At 46.4% G+C, this 13017-nt stretch overlaps 1 pseudogene across 1 annotated transcript; it reads left to right on the top strand.

Annotated features, from left to right (window-relative positions):
• The first annotated feature begins 10610 nt into the window (after positions 1–10610).
• Positions 10611–11339, top strand: LOC308427618 (protein lin-37 homolog; annotated as a pseudogene). Its single transcript has one exon. The product of its transcript is annotated as a protein lin-37 homolog (transcript).
• The last annotated feature ends 1678 nt before the right edge of the window (positions 11340–13017 follow it).

The following is a 13017-nucleotide window of genomic DNA, read 5'->3' as shown; positions in this document are numbered from 1 at the left end:
TTCCCCTCTGCCCACATCCTTCATCATTGGCCCAGGCCACCTCCCTTAGCAGGAACCATCAACACCAGTGGGTCTCCCCTGATTTCCTGCCCGTGTAAGTTTTCCGGAAGCTGCTTCCTTGCTGTTAATCTTTTGAAGTCCCACCTGTTTCCCAGGAGCATCTGTCACAGCTTGGGCACAACTGTGCCCAACTCATGGGAGGGATGAGCAAGCATCACAGAGGTGCAGTGACTAGCACTGGCCCCACCCATGGACCACAGGACCAGGTCTTCGGAGAAAGAGAGAGTCTGCACAAGGCAGACAGTGAGCTACTGAAGGTGCAAGGAATCTTCTGCCTGAGCAAAAGCCCCATGGATGCACTTCTACATCTAGTGCGGATGGAACTTTTCAGATTAAATTCTCAGTGTCATAGAGACTTTGCCATGATCAAGCTGGGGAAGACCACAATCGTAACGACAGATCTCCTAGAAGAAGGCAAGAGGTCCCAAAGACACATAGGTAGAAGATATTCATGGAAACAAAAACCTGTAGAGACCAGTGAGGGCACACCAACCAAAAGGTGCAAGAAGTCTGTGGCACTGAGACATAGGCGTAGGTCTACATCCATGAGCTCACACAGAAGCCAGTTCTCAGCTTTAGGTGCTGGCCTCAGATTACAGCTTCCAACTCCAGAAGCAAGTGGGTTGCTGGTTTTAAGGTCTAAGTCTGACATAACTTGTCATGGTAGAAGGCAGGGAGCTGGCACAATTACAGGGTCAGGCTTTATTCTCGGAACGCCTTGCCTTTGGTGTGGAGGAGAGCTGAGAGGTATCCAAGAGCAGACAGCGCCTGGATTCCGTGCCTGCTGAACCCTGAATGAATCTTCCAAAACACACTAAAATTGAAACTTAATCACTATTATTACAGGTGAGAACATTAGGGGCTGGAGAGAGGGCTCAGTCATTAAAGGGCTTGCAGAGAAAACGTGAGGGCCCAAGTTCAATCTTTAGCAACCCCTAAATGGCCATGTGCAAAGGCATAAACCTTTAACCCAACCCCAGAGAAGTAGAGACACAGGGCTTCCTGGGCTTGCTAGTCTACCCTAATTAGTGAACTCCGGGTTCAGTCAGAGACCATGCCTCAAAAATTAAAGAGAAGAGCAGGTAAGGAAGATGGTTGATAGTGACCTCTGGCCTGCACATGCCATATATACAGGTGTACGCATGTGTGTGCACACATGCTCACAGGCAGGCAGACAGACAGACACACACACACAGAATTTGGGGAAGATCTTTATTTGGAGGGCCCTTAGGAAAGGGACAGAGGGTTTGTATACTTTCTTGTCAGCTTTTATACTCTGGGTATAAATATATTCTTTTTCCTAGCATTGGTCTTCTCTTGTTAAAAACTGTTTTATGATATTTATTTGTGTGTGTGTGTGTGTGTGTGTGTGTGTGTGTGTGTGTGTTTGTGTGTACGTGTAGTGTGGAAAGCCACAGTGCATGTATGGAATTCAGAAGACAACTTGTAGGAGTTGCATCTCTCTCTCTACTATGGGTCCTGAGAATGAGGCGTCCTCGGGCTGGGAAGCAGGCGGCTTACTGCCTTAGCCACCTCACCAGAATATTGTCTTCTTAAATCTCCGATCACCACCCCCTTTCCTGTGAGAAACCTCATACCACTTCCAAGTAGATAAACTAGGCATACAAAGAGAGATTTACCGATAACAAATGATAAGAAAATTTATTTTAAAACATCTCTTTAGCATACACACAAGGTTATCATTTATTAAAGATGAAAGCAAATTTGCATTCAGATAAGATGGAAATGTTTCTCTATTTTTACCTAGAGGTTGAATCTTGCCTGATGTTTGATCCTGCAGGACAAAGATTATATTCACTTTTTAAAGTAATTTATTGATATTTTGGTTTTATAATCATCAATTCTGAGACAGTTACTTTACATAAGTACTGTGTAGTAAAAAATGGCTGAAGTATGTTTCGAGCCATTTCAGTATTGGAAATTCTGTCCTAACCCCAACCCAAAATTTGTTTAATGATTTATAAAAAGTGAAACTCAAGTTATTAACTTAAATGGCAATTAAAAATGTCAAATATTCTAACAAGATGATACACTGACTTGGTACTTACTTCTTGAGGATGAAACATTAAATGTCTGCGTTTTCTGTAAGTAAACGACTATGTTGCTATGGGAGCAGAAACACTTGTATGTGCTGTTCATGATAAGTGGTAATTTGGAGTCTGAGCCCACTTTTCAGGCAGTATCTGCTGGTGTGTTGTTTTCCAAAAATACACAGCAAAGCGTACTGCCCTGTCCTCACATCTAGAGCCACCATAAAGTCACATGGCAGAGCCTCCAATTCGCTAGCATCCTAATTGACTTTTTGGTTGTTGCACATCCAGAGGTCTTCTGCTGTTGACAGCCCTTCTGTGGCTCCCACATTCAGTTACATGATGCTGGCGGCGTGTGGTCCACTGTCAAGGATCTGGGCTGCAGAGGAAGCGGTGCCTTAGCAGACATGACCTCGCTGGTGCCCACATCCACACTGGCATTTGTAAGAGCAGGGTGAGCTGTCTAAGTTGGTGCCTGTCTGCAAGTGTTATCTCCTAGCCAGATGTGTTCAACAGCTGACCATCTACTTCCACTTCCCGCAAAGAGCTGCATTAGGGAAACACGTTGAATTTGCTTAAAGACATCTCCATCTTGTAACTGAGAAAAGCTGCAGCTGTTCTCTTGTGATCTGCCTCTCGGCTGGACCCTAAGATCTGCCTGGTGGCTGGATCCTTAGATCTGCCCCTTGGCTGGACCCTAAGATCTGTTTAAAGTCCCTTTTCATCATCAGGTTTTGCTGGTGTCAACTTCATCATTAAAATAAAAGTTGCAATAAATGTGGGGAAGCCTCTGGGTGCTCTCGGGAATCTAAAGTTCTGCTGCAGACTTATCGATGTTCAGATCTGAGGATCCCAGATCCCCATCTTAAACACCTCAATGACGCAAGATATAACTGGAACGTGTTTCTTTCACGAGTGCAAATGTGTGAGAGTGTGGATGTGGGCACACTCACACCTGTGTGCCTGTGCCTCTGAGTGCTCGAGGACAGGCTTTCTCACCGGCTTGGCACTCACCATGTAAGATACCCTGGCTGGCCAGCGGTCTACCGGGATCTTCCTGGTTACACCACCCTGTACAGAACTTAGCACATGCCAGGGATTTTTATGTATTCTGTGGATCAAACTCAGGTTCCCAGGTTTGCAGAGAGAGCTTTGTGGACTGAGCCTTCTCCCCAGTCCTGGAGCATGAACATGGTGTTTACAATGACCAAGGGTGTTGACTGTGTTGTTCAAGTGGTGCTGTCTGTAGTCACCCAAAGACCGGTACAGCAAAATGACAGACTGAATAACTGTTCATTACAGGATTCCCTCCACCCACCATGAGGGACAGAGCTAGGTGTGTCTGATTTCAGGGATCGGATTTCACAGGCTGTCCCCTCCCTGACAGGAATCACATACAGATCTAGAGTTACAGAACTCAAATCACTATCTCATTTCTTCCTGAATTTTAGACTCAGTCACAATTTCAGATGTGATTTATTCAAGGGCTTGAATTCATTTTTAAAATAAATCACTTTGCAGTTTCTGGAAAGTAGAGATGTTGGCCACAATTGTGTGCAATCATTTAAACACAGAAGAAGGAGTTTGTTTCTGAAGATGCTGCTGTTGGAAAGACTCACTGTGAGGAATCACTGGTTAGGGTGTGGCTGACTCCAGCATCAGGCCTGTTCTGCGAATCTTTGTTCAGGCCACAGGTGATTCAAGCAGTAGGGTGTGGAGGCTGGAGGCTGCTTCCTGGTCCCATCCTGTCCTCCATTCCTGAATCCTTCCCTAGACTTCACTCCCTCTGTTGTTCTGAACGATGGTTCTACCCCCCTGCTTAGTACCTGATCTCTCTGGATGTGTCTGACACCATCTTTCTTCATGGAATTAAAAATATTTTGTGCTTTTTCTAAGTCATTCAAGATCTTACTCCTGATATAACATGAATGTGAGGTGCTTTTGTTTTTTCATTTTTGAGATATTGGTGGTTAATGATGTTTCAAAATGGCATGTTACCATTTTAAAAAATAAAGATTTTGCTTTGCCTTTATCTGTCCATCCACCCATCAGTTCTTCCATCCTTCCATCTGTCTGCCCATCCATCGATCTGTCCATTTATCCCTCTGTTCATCTATCCATACATGTATCCAGTCACCTACCTATTTATTCAGCCATCCGTCCATCTCTCCATCCATCCATCCATCCATCCATCCATCCATCCAACAATCTATCTATCTATCTATCTATCTATCTATCTATCTATTAACTGTCCATACATCTATCTGTCCATCTATCCATCCATCTACCCATCCATCCAACTATCTATCTATCTATCTATCTATCTATCTATCTATCTATCTACCTATCTATCATCTGTCCTTCCGTCCATCCATCCATCCATCCATCCATTCATCCATCTGTGTATCTGTGTGTATGTATGCTCATGTATATGGGTATGAATATATACACTCAGGCTCATGTGGTGTGTGTGTAGTATGTTCTCTTCTAATCTATAGAAGCGGCCTGGCTAAGAGGACCTCAGCTTCCAGGCTCAGGAGACTGCAGACTTCTCCTAACCATCAGTTCCTTGTCTATTAGATGTCAACCCCCCTGTGCCTGTTCTGGAGTTTGGCATCCAGCTCAGGCGAGGAGTGCTGTGGCCGTGGCCTCATTAGAAAATTGAGGGTTCAGACCCAGCTTGATGGGAGGATGCATCCAAATAGAACCTCCAATACACTGACACTTCCTGTTCCCAGTGAGAGGCAGGTGATCAAGTCTAACTTGCTAATCCTTTTAGGATTATATTAAACGAGATCGCGTACCCGAGACCTTTGGCTTGATGCCTAAGCACTCGGTGAGTGACAGCTATCATGACTGTTATCAGTTCGCACCCCAAACTCAAAATGAGTTATTTTTACAACATTTTCAAGATAAGGAAGCTGATTTGACATTCATTTTTATAGCAGGCTCAGGAAATTTCTCTCCAAGCCCCCACCTTAAGGAGGATTTTCACACTCTGAAATCTCATCTTTGCTTAGTGTCTTCTTTAAGATCTGGCAATGGATTCCAACACTTGCAAGGTGCAGAATAAGGGCCCTGGTGCAGGCAGGAGTGTGATCCCCAAAGCCCTGCTTCTGGCTGCAGTGTGGACTTTGTCGGGCCTGATCCGCCCCCCTCTGATCCCCAGCCCCCCAGCTCCATCTCTCACCTCCAAGGTCGGCCTCTACAGATGCTCTTCTCTGTATGTTTGTAATGGCCTCCAGCTGTCTGTCTGGAACCTGGCAGGGGACCACCTCCATCCTGCTGAATGCTTGGGTCAGGACGTTTTTGGGAGTGTTGGTTGACTGAGAACAGGAACAAGACTCAGATGCAAGGGGAGGAATGGAGCCCAGCTCTTGGTGAATTGTCCTGGGAGGATCACTTTACCCGGGGACATTTTAACAACCAATCAATTATTGACCTATAAAAATCAAATGGAACCATCCTGCGAACTGTGTCTAGCTTCCAGGCCAGATGCTCCTCAGGGCAGAGACGAGGCACAGGGAACTGTGCAGACCTGTTCTGTAGCCAGAGCAGGATGTAACCGTCAAGGATCATTTCTTGATGTACATATGATCTGTGGTCGCTGTCAATCAAGGCAGTTAGCAACGTTAGTCTGGGTTTCAGATGAGCCTGGCACCAGCTATGGAGGGACTCAGAGCATCTTTGCCTAGTCATGAGCTAAGGTACTTTTGATTCAGACTTAACTTGACAGGGAATACATCAGCCCGTTTAAAGGGTACCCTGGAGTATTCACCTCAAACAAGAGACATTTGATCCTTGAGGGTCTGGAGGTTGGAAGTTCAAGATTAAGGTGCTGGAAAACAACCCCTGGCTTATGCGGCCACCGTCTCCAGTCTTTGCTTGGCAGAAAGACAAGCCTCTCTCTGTCTTTCTTTGTCTCTCTGCCTCTCTGTCTCTGTCTTTCTCTCTTTGTATATGTGTCTGTCTGTGTCTGTCTCTCTTTTAACTCCTTAATAACACAGCAGCGGTTGGTCCACTCACAATGCTGTAAAACTACCTTTGTGTAGTTATAAAACATTTTTGTATGTCCAAAAGCAGACCCCGCAGGCACTGAGCAGTGTGCCCCCCTCACCGCCCCCTCAGTCCGTGGAAGATTCATGTCCTCTTCCCTTCCTGGAAACTCATAGAGGCACACATGGAGCCATGACTTGGATGTCTGGCCTCATCACGTAGCAGGATGCTTCCAAGGTTAACCCTTTCTGCAGTGTGTGCCAGGGTGTTGTTCTTTCTCACCAGCTCATTCTCTGATGTGCACATAGAGCACATAGAGAAATCTGTCAGTCTCCATATATTGATGGGCAGATATAGTTGGTCCCCTAGGTATCATCATTGTGAACATGTGTTAGTAAGTATCAGTGGTAGCTGTTTTTTTCTTTTAAAATACATTTATTTTAGTGTGTGTGTGTGTGTGTGTGTGTGTGTGTGTGTGTCTGTGTGCGTGCGCATGTATGCTCGTGCACGCAGGTGTTCAAAAAGACCAGATAGGGTTGCCAAATCCTCTGGAGCTAGAGTTACAGATGGTTGTGAGGTACACATCATGAAGACCAAACTCAAGTCCACTGCAAGATTGGATTTGCCCCTAGCACCTGATGCCCCAATCAACAGGAAGTATCCTAAAGAGGTCTATACCCCCTTTCCCCTCTAATCTTCTTTCTCTCATATCAAGTGTTATTAAGTGTTGGGGAGTTGCAAGGGATCAGGGTGGAATGAGGGTTGGAAAGGTGGTAGATATAAGAACCCAGTAAGTAGCTAAAAGATGTACGCCAACACTCATGGTTACAAGGTCAACGTTTACAGACTGAACTGTCTCTCAGCCCTGCTCTGGGATGCTCTTTTCAGCAATACCCCATTGTTTCTGGAACATAAACAGCCAATTTGTGAATAGAACACTTCAAAGGAGAGGACCGAATTTCCAATGTTCTCAAACCCAAAGTCAGCAGGTGTCGTGGCCATGTGCAGCCCGTCTCCGGCCCACACACCCTGTCAGCCCTGAGAACACTTCCTCCCTGCTATGAAACTGGGTCTCCGGCTCAGCTTTCTTGTTTAATAAAAAAGGATTTTCCCAGTGGTCAACTCTCTGTGGCTGTGCTCTCATTGGAGACAGAGAATGGGAAAACATTATACATATGAGAAGAACTACCCAGGCAGGCTTCAAATAGTCCTCTGGTCCTGTGGCATCAGACTTTCAAAAAATTAGGTTTTCAACCCGTCGATCTACGCAAAATAAACCAACTATGGTAGTATTTCCTAGGTGATGCAGTTTCTTTCATTCCATTTCACATGCAATTCCATTCTTTTAGGGCAGGGTGGCTAGGATACCTGGGGACACCTGTGAATACCTGGAGATACCTGAGGACACTCTGTGGACACCTGGGGACATCCAAGAACACCTGGGGACACTTGGGGACACCTGGAAGCATCTAAGGACACCTGGGGACAGCTGAGGACACCTAGGGACACCTGTGAACACCTGGGGACACCTGGGGAGTTCTTACAGTGATAAGCAGAATCTCTTGACTCTGGGAAGATTCTTCCTTCTGCCTGGAGGCCTTTGGGGTCTAACTTGGCTCAATCACCCGCAGCATCTAAAAGTTCATTCCCACCTCACTTCTGATACTGTTAACTGACCCCCAGAGCAGAGGCTGTTTGGATCATAGGCCTTAGGGGAGGAGCTGCTTCCACTCTGTTGCTTGTTGGACACAGTCATAAATGGGCCACATAGATTACTGCATCTCATGATCTTCATCAGAGAAGTTTCCTTTTACAGTAAGTAGATGGTGGTTAATACAGATAACACAGCATCCCTGTGTAGCAAGTACGGTTGTGTGGAGTGCTCAACTCGAAAAGTGATGTCTGTATCACACCCCTACCCACAACCCTCAAGGGGGAACACTAAGAGCCAGTGGTAGTAGATGTCTGCAGTCAAACTGTAGTTGCACAAGGCACTCACAGTGGGTGGACTATGTGCACAAGACCCAAGGCTGGGTTGTAGGCACAAGACATGTACAAGTTCAAGCCACAAAACTCCAGCAGGGGTCGAGGAGGGGCACATGAAGTCCTCACCAAATCTAAAGAGCTACTGGCCATCGGTAGGTGTTGGGGAGGCAGAGTCGGTAGATGGTTCTACAATCATGCACTCGGCACATGCAGGCAGGAGAGGGAGGGAGGGGGGAGGGAGGGAGAGAGGAGAGAGGGAGGAAGAAAGGGAGGCAGGGAGGAGAGGGGGAGGGAGGGAGAAAGAGAGGCAGGGAGGAGAGGGGGAGGGAGGGAGGGGGAGGGAGAGAGGGAGAAAGGGAGGCAGGGAGGAGGGAGGGAGGGAAGGAGGGTGGAGGGAAGGAGAAAGAATAAAGTTGGCAACCAGTGGTGGGGGAGGATTTAGAAGGGAAAAGTGGGGAATGGGTCAGATCCAATCACAGTATTACATGCACATATGAATAATAACTAAAATATTATAAAGTATTTACAAAACAAAACAATGCTTGTATTCTTTGGGTCCTGCCAACCTTTCCTACTCATGCGCCTTAACTTTAATTTCCATTCTCCAGCTGAGCTGGGCTTGCAAGCGGGGACTTTCCACCTCTGAAACACCCCCTCCCGGACATCACTCTGTCATTCCACACCCAGACCACGTGACAGTCAGCAGCCATGGCCACCAGCTTCTACAGCTCCTGTGTTTGAAATTGCACTGTGGGGAAGACTTCTGATTTTCAGAAGGCCGCATCCCCAGTGTAAGAATTTAAGTGCATGTGACAGAGCACGTCTCTCAGAAGTGGGCAGTCCTGCCACAGGGAGCTGAAGGTTCAATTCAGAGACTGTCTAGACTGTCTACAGGGGCAGGGCTGACATCATTAGAGTTGTCCTCTTTACTGCTTGAAATAAAAGAACCCAAACTCTGGGGGAGTCAGGGGAAGGCTTGGCTACCACAATTACAATGTCTCGAAACAGTAGCAGAAGTAGAGACACATTCAGGCTAGAGATGGCTCCATTTGTCTGGTGTTTTGCTCCGCAAGCCTGAGGACCTGAGTCCCTCCACAGAACCCACGGACTGAGCAAAACATGAAGCCAGGTTCTGGGGCAGAGATGTGGGACAAGGGGGTCCCTGGGGTTCCCTGGCCAGACAGTTCAGTTGAATTCCTTAGCTCCAGGTTTAGAGAGACCCTGTCTCAAACAGGCATGAGAAAGACACACATGTGCACAGGCACAGGTACACACAGATGCACACACAGACATACACAGAAAGACATGCACATATACACAAAGACATGCACATATACACACAGATGCATAGATACACAGACATACACAAACACACCATAGATACACCACACACATATACACCATACACACAGACAATCACACAGACATACACACAGACACACAGACATATGCACAGACAGACACAAACATACACATATATGCACACAGAGACAGAGATACATAGACAGACATATCACATACATATGCAGAGACACACATACACACACTTATATAGACACATCCAGAGACACACAGATAACATAAACACACATAGACAAACACACAGAGAAACACACACATGTACACATACTCACACACATATACACACATAGACACATACTCACACACATGTACACAAACACACAGACACACAGATACACATAGATACATCCACTCACACACAGACACACAGAAACAGATACACACATAGACACATCCAGAGACACACATATGCACACACACACAAACACACACATACTCACATACACAAACACAAAGCCACACAGACATGAACACACACAGACACACACAGATATGGGCACACAGAGACACAGATAGACACACACATGGACATACACAGACACACACACACATACACATAGACACACAACACATACACACATAGACACTTCATAAGCTGGAATAAAAGAAAGGAGAAGAACATTTGGCTGACCATGTTGGGCTGAGTGTCCAACCCAAACCAGAACTTCATTGTTCCTTTAAGTTAGGATTGCCACACAACACATAGGAAGCCCATAAAATTCAATTTTTCAGAAAAGCAAGAAGCAATTTTAGCATGTTGCCAGTACTACATAGACTATACTTATATTAAAAGTTGTTTATTTTTCCAGTTTTACTGGGTTCCTGACATTTTTATTTTTTAAAATGAGGCCACCAAATGGCTGAGAGTTGTGAAGTTGATGTGTTCATAGCCACAAATAAAATGTCACCTCCCCAGTGTATATTAGAATAACAGTGTATAAAAATGTACAGAGTTAACATGTTTAAAAACTGTAGTGTTGGGAAGTGGTGGACAAGGCAGTTGTGGCTGGACAGTGCTCAGGCCAGAGGACCAGTGGGACCTAGACTTACCTTTGACCTTTTCCTGCCTGCCTTCCATCTTGTTTTTGAACCCCACCTCCTCCAAGATTTTTTTAATCTAGCTCATTAGATCTGGACTCAAATCGTATCCCGGTAAAGGTGAAAGTTGGGAAATCAGAGATGGAGATGGATGGCTAAAGCCCTGAACCAGCTGGATGCCTTTCTTCAGTGTCTGCTGGAAAAGAGTCACATGGACAGGGGACGCCTGCATGAAGAAGCTGGGAAACCCCCTCAGAGACGCACAACAAGAATTGTTCCATTGCTGCCACTGGCAAAAGGCCATCTTCCCTCTTCCCCCACCAGCGGAGGAAGAGGAGGGAGATGGATGACGGGCTCGCTGAGTGGGGTCCGCAGAGATTCAATATGTATGTGATCAAGCTGTTTGACCAGCGTGTGGACTTGGCCCAGTTCAGTGAGAACACACCATTGTACGCCATCTGCTGCACCTGGATGGATGTGCAACAGCCGCACAGCAAGAGGACGAGTGCTCACCCAGCTCACCACTGTTCCTCTGCCTGAGGATGGAGAGGGTTCAGAAGTCATCAACAGCAAAAACCGTGATGTGTACAAGCCGCCTCCACCCACAGCCCCTGGACCACTTGGAGATGCCTGTAGATCCCAAATTCCATCCCCACTGCAACCTGAGACCCAGGGTGCCCTGGTGATGAATCTTCTGAGCCTGAACCCTCTCCTTCCACACTTATCCATGGAAACATGCAACACAGGAAACGCATACGTCAGAGGTGGGAGGAGGCATCTCATCGGAACCAGCTTCATTACTCAGAAAGTATAACGATCTTCCCGGAGATGTATGATCGGCAGTGATTTTTCCAGTACCCGTCCCAATAAACCTAATAAATCTGTCTCCAAAAACAAAACAAAACAAAAACAAAAAAAACTGTAGTGTTGGCAGTACTGGGGCCAGCGTGAGTTGTAATCGTGAATTAATGGTGGCACTGTAAATTAGCATAATTCCTCGAAAGAATAACTATACTGTCAGGGATTAGGTGGGGCTCCAGAGTGGGGACAGGCTCAGCGTCTGCTCCCAGCAGTGGCTTGAGGACTGGTCCGTACACAATTGTCCTCTAGCCCAAGCTCACTCTGTCCCCACTGCAGAATGGAAGCCTGAGACTTCTCAGTGGCAATGGAGCCCCACCCTGCCCCGAGTTCCCACCCCATCCCTTACCCTCTCCCTTTTCTGGACCCTTCTCCCCATTGGCCTCCTGGCTGTGTTTCCAACACACCAACACCAGCTCCTTAGCTCCTTCTGTGTCCACCAAACCTTCCCCCACTGTCTACACTGCAAAAAGCTTCCTCCCCAAGCTCCACTGCCACGTGACACTCTCAATGAGACCACCAATCACAGGTCTCCAACCTGCTTACAACTCTACCAAGTTTCTGCCTCTTCTCCTTTTGCTCAGGAGGCTGTAATAAAGTTCAAGGCTGGTGTTTAAACTTAGACCCAAGATCTTCCTATTAAAGTGTGTCTAGCCTTATAAAACACAATAAAGCCAAGGCAAAGCAAAACAAACACAAATGTCTTGTGTGCCTATTGTTCTTGTTCAGTTCATGTTTAGGCAGACATGTGTGCTGAGACTTCCTGGTGTCTACCAAAAGAACTATGAGCCACGGAGGAATACTGAGACCAGAAAAATGGTCTTCCCCAGGAAAAAGCATGTCAATTGTCTGTCCAATACCAAATGGTCATCCCTGAAAAGAGTCCATACATTTGAAAGACAGCAAGGAGAGGTACATTTGAGCATTTGGATGGAGGAAAGGAAGGGGAGGGGAAAGGAATGATGTAGTTGTATGATTATAATACTAAAAAATAAAGAAATAATTAAAAAATACTCAGTAAACATTTTGTAGTAAATGAAGGGGCAGAACCCTAGCTGAGTAGAACTATTTATCCAAGTCAGAACTAAAAGGGACCCCTGACCGATCGCTGTGATGATTCCTATTAATTGGCAAGTTGACAGAACCCAGAGATTCTAGGAGAGCAGCCTCTGGGCATGCGCAATGGGGATGATGATGAGCATGCACGATGGGGATGATGATGAACATGCGCGATGGGGATGATGATGGGCATGCGCGTTGGGGATGATGATGGGCATGCGCGATGGGGATGATGATGCTCATAGCCAACCTCCTTTTCTCCTCCTCCTCCTCCTCTTCTTCTTCTTCTCCTCTCTCCCCCTTCCTCTTCCCTTCTTCCCCCATTCCCCTCCCCTCTCCCTCTCCTTTCCCCTCTCTCAGCCTTTCTCTGCCTCTACTACCCTCTTAACCCTCCTCCTCATGCCCTGAATAAACTCTATCCTATACTATACCATCCTTTGACTGATCCCTCAGGGGGGAAGGGATGCCTTAGCATGAGCCCACCGAGACACCCCCCTTTGCCCCATACCTGACTACACCTCTATAGAACATATTCCCTGTCTCTTTATCGTTTTATAAACACATCAATGAGCCCTCAAATACTTTCTTTTAGAAGTTGTCTTGGTCA

The sequence above is a fragment of the Micromys minutus genome, assembly GCF_963924665.1.
Source record: "Micromys minutus genome assembly, chromosome: 11".
Taxonomy (NCBI): domain Eukaryota; kingdom Metazoa; phylum Chordata; class Mammalia; order Rodentia; family Muridae; genus Micromys; species Micromys minutus.
The sequence above is the reverse complement of the archived record's forward strand: the minus strand, read 5'-3'. Positions and strand labels throughout refer to the sequence as shown.